We start from the raw sequence: 10013 nt of genomic DNA on the forward strand, positions 1-10013 counted from the left end.
TCAGTACTACAATCACTACCATTAGGTTTTGGAGCTTTACTTCATTTGAAATAAGGAAACTTCGGAATTGTATTTGGCATTGTGTTTATATATCATAATATAATTCTAATCAGTTATCTATTTAGAACTAGATACTATACAATATGTATGCCAAATACCACCCCAATTCCCCTTTCTTGTGTGCGGGAATTCCTCTTTCGGCATTGAAATTGAGTGTGAGAGAGTCATCACTACACACATAAACAACAGAAACAATTTAAAAACAAGACTATGACACGCAACCACTCACACACGAGGCTATAGATAGTATGCAGATGACGTCACTCAGGCCTTTGTTATTGTTTTTGCCATCCGCGTTTGTGAGTTGTTCTCACTAAACTGTATTCACCAGACAATAAAAGTTCATGGTTACACAGAGTTTGTGTGTTGGTCCGTTATACTTCCGGATGGCAATGTTGTGAACTCCTTGGCCAAGCGCATTCTATCTATACTATTTATCCTTTTCTCTATATAGAATTGGACAAGACAAACAATATCTTGACTCTCGCTACACTTCGCATTGATGTTTGTCGTCTCACGAGTTCAACTCTCGGTCGACCTGTCAATATTCCTTTTTGCCTCGGACGTAATCATTAATAGAATGTTGTGTGGTTTTGACCGTGAAGAAAACCTTAAGAAGTCACATTTATATCATTTTAGAGAGATCGTTTTGAATAATTTTGAGTCAAACGAGCGAGCAGCAACTTGTTTTCATGAACGGCCGATCAGCGCTTGTTTACTATAGTAACGCGATTCCCAGCCAACATTAAAATGGCGGATATTTTTCTCATCGAGGCCGCTGGTTGGTTAGCCAATAAGAGCACCGTACGGTTTCCATTGGGTAAATTCCTTGAGAATAACAGTACAAATGGCGGAAGTAACGACGCAACCTGTTGACTGTAAACAGCTTGTTTTTATTTGCCATAAGAGAGAGAGAGAGAGAGAGAGAGAGAGAGAGAGCGAGAGAGAGAGAGAGAGAGAGAGAGAGAGAGAGAGAGAGAGAGTGAGGGGGGGAGAGAGAGAGAGAGAGAGAGAGAGAGAGAGAGAGAGAGAAGAGAGAGAGAGAGAGAGAGAGAGAGAGAACAACAAATGTATTTTGCAGTGTAGTTGAAAAATCACAACCGACATAATTCTATTCTTACCAGACTTTAGCCATCCAATTCAATAACAGCTGATAAATTTTGTTAAAATGTTTACGAATTCCTTGTGACAGAGTGTCTGTCGAACACCGAGAAAACACTTATTATCCTTTCCATTTTGGTCAGAATTAATTTCTTCTTACCGATCATTTTCAGTATTTTCCCAAAATGGCAGCCTAACCCAGCAGAAAAGTTGATTCTTTAAACTCATAAAAACTCTCTATAAAACAACTTTATGTTCTTATGAATTATACAAAGATTATTCTTCAAAGTTTGTGAAGTAGAAAATAAATCTGAATAAGACAAAATGTATATTGTGTCGTAACAAATGTGACGATTTTGCTGTAGGTGGTAAGGTGAGGGTTAATGTCGTCTTTAAAAATATTGATATTTATACTTCTCCTTGAAGTCATGGGTTTAAAACTTTTTTTTGACAAGTTGTGTTTGATCTTGATTTGTAGTAAAATGTTTCTAGCAAATTCTTTATTAAACTTGATATATCATTCACGACAAATCTGCCTTTGTTTTTAAAAACACAGTATATATGCAAATGTTAACCAAATAACACATACTGTGTTCTTCAATAAAACGGCAGAGAATGGCTATAGCCTGATGAAATAAAAAAAAAAAAAGACAACCTATTGACGTCATTTCATTGTGCGGCTATGTGGTCTAATGGTATGGCAATCGCTTTCGGATCGGAAGGTCCAGGGTTCGAGCCTCGCTCGGTACATAGTTTAGTCCTCTCATCGTACTCAGGTGTAAAATGAGTACCTGGCGTTGTACCTGTCCGAAAAAAATTGTAATATCGCCTGACAGACGTCATGTTCCGTAAGGGTTGCTGTTGGCCAGGGACCCCTCATTGTAAAGCTCTTTGAGCACGTTTAGTGGATATAATAATAATAATAATAATAATAATAATAATAATAATAATAATAATAATAATAATAATAATAATAATAATAATAAAGTTTATTTGTATATCGCCCAATCCCGTTAACAAAACAGCTCTAGGCGCTGTATAAAAGCTTTAAAAAAAAAAGAATCACGCTGTATAAAAGTCCTTTTTGCATGCCAGTTATTTTTTAAAAGTAAGCAAGGCGGGCTTTGCGAGCGACCGACTGTCCCTATGCTCTTCGGCCAGGTATTTGGCCACACACATTTCGTTTTCACTCCGATTTGCTTCAGTCGTGTCTGTCCCGCGATCTTCCCTGGATGAAAACTGAGCGTGTATGGAGCCTTTTAGTGAAGTTTCAATAGGATTGAATAGTCTGATGTCACGTCCGCCCAGCAACGAGGAGCTTGGTTCCATACAAAGAAAATCGGTACTTTTTATTCTTCATGCTGGCTAGAACTTTTTCACATGTCATGTGATCAGAATGTAGAAAGTAAAAAAGAAAATGATCAGATTTAGTTTGTTTTTCTCCCCTCGATACACTTTTATGCTCGTCAAAGTATTTCATTTGGGCGTCCGCCATTGTTCCGATAGTTTAGAACCAGTTACTAAGTTACTATGCGTCATCACGAGGGAAGTGACGTCACGACTGTTGAAGTCGATTTATAAGTTCTTTTAGGGGTTTATTTTCCTTCTATAACTTCCGTAATTTAGATGCAAAATATTCTGTTGTTTGGGTAACTGGTGGGAAAAAAAAGCCTTACATTGAAGCTGTCCGATACGTTAGATACCTGATTTCAATCGAGGATGGAATTGTCCCATTGTACGATTGATATATTTATTTGGTCTAGTCGTATGACACTCGCTTTCGGATCGGAAGGTCCTGGGTTCGAGCCTCGCTCGGCGCATAGTTGAGTCTTTGGAGAAGGCTCTTTAATCACATTCTCTCACGGGTACTCAGGTGTAAAATGAGTACCTGGCCGTCAACAGCGTTGTCTATGTCCGAAAAAAAATTTGTAATATCGCCTTGCAGGTGTCATGTCTCGTTCTACATGTTTAGTGTTGCTGTTGGCCAAGGACCCCTTGTAAAGCGCTTTGAGCACGTTTAGTGGATATTGCGCTATATAAAAGCTCAATTTGTTATTTACTTTCTTATAAAAACCAGATTATAGGGTCTTGTGTGAAATTATGATATAGATATTGTGATATCTATCTTGTTTTAGCGGCGAGGTAAATCCGACTGATTTCAAATTTTGTAGCGATTATTTCGTAGGTTTAACTGCTCTAGAAAGAGGCGTATTTAAACATTTGGCCAGAAAATTCGTCCCTCAAATATCGATCGATTTTTTATGAAATAAATCGCTTCTTTGCTTCCCACAGCATTGTCAAATCTATGAGATACGCCAATACGGAATCACAATTCTAGTTTAATTTGCCAGGTTTTTATGCTAATTCTTGTCATTAGTTGGTTAATTATATTTGGTACCAAATTAAGCACAGCCGAATAAACTCTTCAGCTATAGATAGTTCGAAGATGACGTCACTCAGGTCTTTGTTATTGTTTTTTGCCATCCGCGTTTATGAGTAATGATCACTGAACTGTATTAACCTGACTATATACGTTCATGGATACACACAGTTTTGTGTGTTGGTTCGTTATATTTCCGGATGGCAATGTTATGAGCTTCTTAGCCAAGCGCATACTATCTATAATACCAATTTGAATTCACGAATAGGGTAACAAACCAACGCTGGTTTAACCCTTTCTTTACCAACTACAGGAAAATCGTCACATTTGTTACGATACAATGAACATTAATTATTCAGATTTTTATTTTGTACATCAAAATAAATTGGAAGAATGATCTTTGTTTAGTTTATGAAAAAATAATGTTGTTTTGTAGAACAATATTACATTGGCATGCTTTTAGGTTTGAGTTTTAAAATTAAATTTTAGTGTTGGGTATGTAGATATGACATTTGGGGGGAAATACTGAAAAGGGCTGGTAAGAAGAAAGTTAAAAAGTATTGTATTTATTTGATTCAATCTGAGACTGTATCAGTAGGATTTTATAACTATGACTATCGTTTGAAAAGTGTTGCATTTATTTGATTAAACTTGAGACTGTATTAGCAGGATTTTATAACTATGACTATCGTTTAAAAAGTGTTGCATTTATTTGATTAAACTTGAGACTGTATCAGTAGGATTTTATAACTATGACTATCGTTTAAAAAGTGTTGCATTTATTTGATTAAACTTGAGACTGTATTAGCAGGATTTTATAACTATGACTATCGTTTAAAAAGTGTTGCATTTATTTGATTAAACTTGAGACTGTATCAGTAGGATTTTATACTATGACTATCGTTTGAAAAGTGTTGCATTTATTTAATTTAACTTAGACTGTATTAGCAGGATTTTATAACTATGACTATCGTTTAAAAAGTGTTGCATTTATTTGATTAAACTTGAGACTGTATCAGTAGGATTTTATAACTATGACTATCGTTTGAAAAGTGTTGCATTTATTTGATTAAACTTGAGACTGTATTAGCAGGATTTTATACTATGACTATCGTTTAAAAAGTGTTGCATTTATTTGATTAAACTTGAGACTGTATCAGTAGGATTTTATAACTATGACTATCGTTTGAAAAGTGTTGCATTTATTTAATTTAACTTGAGACTGTATTAGCAGGATTTTATAACTATGACTATCGTTTAAAAAGTGTTGCATTTATTTGATTAAACTTGAGACTGTATCAGTAGGATTTTATAACTATGACTATCGTTTGAAAAGTGTTGCATTTATTTGATTAAACTTGAGACTGTATCAGTAGGATTTTATAACTATGACTATCGTTTAAAAAGTGTTGCATTTATTTAATTAAACTTGAGACTGTATTAGCAGGATTTTATAACTATGACTATCGTTTAAAAAGTGTTGCATTTATTTAATCAAACTTGAGACTGTATTAACAGGATTTTATAGCTATGGCTATCGCTCCAAACCAGTTTTATGCTAGAGTAATCTAGAGGGGGAAAAATTGATTTTATTTTGACAATCACGAAACTTGATTTTAGTAGATGAGTTTCAATGAAGATAATGTACATTTTAAAAAAAGACTTGAGCATTTATATAGTACAGTATCCACTTAACGTGCTCAAAGCTTTTTACAATGGGTTCCTAGCCAAAAGCAAAACATAATTTCTGTAGGCCGAGACGTGCGTGACGCCTGCTGTGCGATATTAAATTTATTTTTAGGACAGAGAGAATCTTGTTAATGGCCAGATACTCATTTAACACTTGAGCACGGTGAGAGAATGTGAGTTAAAAGCATTTTCCCAGGACTCAACTATGCGCCGCTCAGAGCAGGACTCGAACCCTGGACCTTCCGGTCCGAAGGCTAGAGTCATATCATTAAACCACAAAAGATTCCCGCATTGTAATTAATATTTGATTTAGAGGTTCCGGGCTAGTGTTGACTCCTTGATAAATAAGCTCTTTATTTACATCTTTTCACAACACTCAGGTATAAAATGAGTACCTAGTTGGTAATATTGTTCTCTTTGTGTATAAAGAAAAGTGTAAAATAGCGCTTTAGGGGCGTCATACTAGTTCAGTGTTGCTGTTGTCTTAGGACCGCTTGTAAAGCGCACTGTAAACATGTTATGAACACTGACTTAATAAAGAAATCGTATTGTTTGTCGCATTGAGTTAACAATATCCTGAGTATTTTGAACCTTCACATCTTCTGTAATGATTTTATGGTGGCCAATACATAACTTCAGAATGATAACTCATTTTCTATATGTATCTGATTTATCAGGATTTAAACGTCAACTCCTCATGTTTGGCGTGACACAAACTTGGCAATTTGACCTCTTAAGATTAAATACTGATGCAGTTTTTTAAAAATTCAAATCAATTTCCGTCAAATTATTTGAGCGTGGGGGGGGGGGGGGTAAAAAAGAACATACAAAACGAAAACATAAAAACCCAGATGATTGCGATATGAATATTTATTATACGAGGCGTCCCTGTCATCCTGTGTAAAAATACGAACTTATAAATAGAATGAGACTACATTTATAACCAGTCGCCTTCAATTAGATTCAATAGTCTGATGTCAAAAGACCAGTTTTTGGCCACAAAAGAAAACAAATCGTGGCGGTGCCAAAAACAAATAATGACGTCAAAAGACCAGTCCTTTTGAGTCTCAGTGCCAGGCTATAACTTAGCAATGGCTACACTTTAACCATCTTGGTTCTAAACAAAGAAAATCATTACTTTTTATTCTTCATGCTGGCTAGAACTTTTCACGTGCCTTGTAATCAGAGTGTGTAAAAGTTAAAACATGATCAAATTGATGTTTCTTTTCCCTCTGCATACGCTTTTATGCTCACCGGAGAAATATTTCATACGGGCGTCCGCCATTGTTCCGATAGTTTAGAGCCAATGTTACTAAGTTACCAAGCGCCATGAGGAAGGAAGTGACGTTACGACTGTTGAAGAGTATTACTTATCGTTTCCTCTTCTCTAACCACACGGAAATGAACTAGTTCACGGTAGTTTTAATAAACGCACCTCATATTTGCCATCTCAAAGATTTGGGACGTAATTCTGAAATGTTGATTGAGCTGTGAGCTTTTTTGAGCTTTTTTATATTGCGCAATATCCACTAAACGTGCTCAAAGCGCTTTTACAAGGGGTCCCTGACCAACAGCAACACTTAAAATGTAAAACTAGACATGACGCCTGTTACGCGATATTACAGTCTTTTTTCGGACAGAGATAACGCTGTTAACAGCCAAATACTCATTTTACACCTGAGTACAGTGAGAGAATGTGAGTAAAGAGCCTTTTCAAACTCCCGTCCACCACCAACACTTGTAACTGTACCGACGACAAACAGTTTCACAAACGACAACAATAACATTGTTATTGGTCTTCTGAATGCACAGTCCTGCCGTAACAAAACCGAAGAATTAAACGATTTATTAACGGAGAAGAACTTCGACATATTATTTATAGTAGAGACATGGCTCTCACAGTCTGGAGACGGCCCAGTTGAAAAAGCTATGACACCCCCTGGGTACCAATTTAGATCGTATCAAAGGAAAGATCAGCGAGGGGTGGCATTGGCGTATTTTATAAAACAAAATTATCTAAACATGTGGAAATCCTCGAAATGCGCTGCAAAACAATGGAGGCCATTGATCTTAGATTATCCCTCCAGAATACAAGATACAACTTCAACTGCATCTACCGACCGCCAGCAAACAAGAAAAACAAAATAAAATTACCTGATGTTAGGAAGGAAATCAACGAGATGCTAACTTTGCAACACACGCGTCGTGGCCATTCAATTATACTCGGCGACTTTAATTTTCATTTCGACAACGTCACAGACACCGCTAAATTGCACGAGTCATTATCGGAGAACAACATGTGCCAGATCGTAACAACGCCAACCCACTCTGCTGGTCATATTTTAAATTGGGTAATTGTAGAAAATTCAGAGTTCCAAAAAAACCAACGCCACCGTCGATTATCTCCCCTTTTCAGACCACTCCCTCATTTCTTTCAATCTTGACGTTTCAAAACCATGCCAAGAAACCACCACCACATCAACCAGAAACATTAAAGGCATTAATTTGGACAATTTCAGAGGCGATTTAGAAACAAAACTTACTAAAAATTCAATGATTTCTCCAGACCAGTGGAATAGTTGTCTCATCGAAACGCTTGACAAACATGCTCCATTCCAAACAAGGACCGTCACCAACCGCAAGTATGCTCCGTGGTATACGTCGGACGTTAAAGAAGCTAAAATGAAGTGTCGGAGAGCAGAAAGACTGCTGAAAACATCAGGCCTTACGATTCATCGTGAAATATTCAAGAACGCATTTCGTGCTTGGAAGACAACAATAAAAAAGGCAAAGACCATGTATTTTCTTTCAAAATTCGAAACTTCTAAATCTTATAAACAATTATTTAACATCTGCAATGATCTACTTGGACGTGAAAGATGCACTTCATTACCATCTACAACCAATCAAAGAGACTTGCCAAACACATTTGTCAACTTTTTTAAAGACAAAATCCATAACATTCGTTCAGAACTAGATCGGCATGAACCATTTATAGATATACATTCTGTGGTACCCCTTTAGACAAGTTCCAACCAGTTTCACCTAGTTTCATAAACGAGTTGATAAAAAAAGCCCCCATTAAATCTTGCGACCTTGATCCCCTACCAGCACAGCTTTTGGCCAGCTCCATCGATACATTATTACCATCCATTACATCAATCATAAATACATCCATACTGACTGGCGAAGTTCCATCGTGCTTTAAAAGTGCCCTCGTCAAACCACTTCTGAAGAAACCATCACTGGACCACAATATATTAAACAATTATTGTCCTGTATCAAATTTACCTTTCTTGTCAAAATTTTTGGAGAAGGTAGTTCTTACACAATTAACATCTCATCTTAAGAACAACAGTTTGGAACAACCCTTTCAGTCAGCCTACAAACATCAACACAGTACTGATAAGGCGCTTCTTAAAATCTTTAATGACTTGTTATGTAATGCTGATGCTAACAATATCAATGTATTATGCCTTTTAGATCTTTCAGCTGCCTTTGACACCATTGACCATGACATTTTGTTAAGAAGACTAAAAAATGCGTTCGGCATAAAAGGAATTGCCCTTAAATGGTTTACATCATATTTACAGGATCGATGGCAGACTGTCGTGGTGAATGGTGTTCAGTCAGAACAAGTTTTACTAAATTTTGGAGTGCCACAAGGCTCTGTTCTTGGCCCTGTCCTTTTTACTGTATATATATGCAGCCCCTTTCTAGTGTGATATCCAGATTCAATCTGAGTTATCATTTTTATGCAGATGATACGCAAATATATGATTCAGCACCCCTTAGTAATTTACAGTTCTTAATACAACTAATTACGAGCTGTTTTAATGAGATTAAATCTTGGATGTACCACAATAAGTTAAAATTAAATGATAGTAAAACTGAAATTTTAATGTGTGGAAGGCCGAGTATCCTTAAACAGGCAAATAAATCACCTACTACTCTCGGAAATAGCACAATAGAATTTTCAAATAAAGCAAAAAACCTTGGCGTCATCATTGATAAAGATCTTTCCATGACAAGCCACGTGAATAACACCATACAATCTATGTACATAGAAATGAAAAAAATAAGCAAAATTCGTAATTTAATACCGAAGCATATAACAGAACTTTTAATTAATTCCCTGCTTTTATATAAATTGGACTATTGTAACTCCCTTTGGGCGAATTTAACTTTAAAGACAAAATTAGCAAACTTCAGGTTGCTCAAAATAACGCAGCCAGGCTCATTGTACGCAATAACAAAAAATACCCGTCAGCAACTCTTCTTCTCCGTGAGTTACATTGGCTTCCTGTTGAAAAAAGTGTTGCCTATAAGATTTGTACTGTTGTCTACAAATCCCTGAGCACGAACAGTCCCTCCTATATTAAAGACCTTCTAAACATATATGTCCCCAATAGAAACTTGAGGTCAAGCAGTGACCAATCAATCCTTGTCAAACCTAAGCCATTGCGTAAAATAGGTGAGCAGTCTTTTCAATTTTCGGCCCCCCCATTTTTGGAACTCTCTCCCGTCACACTGAGATCTCGATTCGTTGACAACGTTCAAATCTCGCTTAAAGTTTATCTTTTACGTATAATTTGCATATTATTTTCATATTTTGTTGTTGTTAAATTGAATTCGTTTCCCGTTTCCTTCACACTTGTCTCACTGTAATATGTTTTGTTTTATATCACTGTAAAGCGCTTAGAGCCTGTGACAACGGGGTAAAGCGCTATATAAATGCCATTTATTATTATTATTTTCCAAGGACTCAACTATGCGCCGAGCG

Source organism: Berghia stephanieae, chromosome 12 (genome assembly GCF_034508935.2).
Source record: "Berghia stephanieae isolate SIO BIC M18660-M18661 chromosome 12, UCSD_Bste_1.3, whole genome shotgun sequence".
In the NCBI taxonomy this organism is placed as follows: Eukaryota; Metazoa; Mollusca; class Gastropoda; order Nudibranchia; family Aeolidiidae; genus Berghia; species Berghia stephanieae.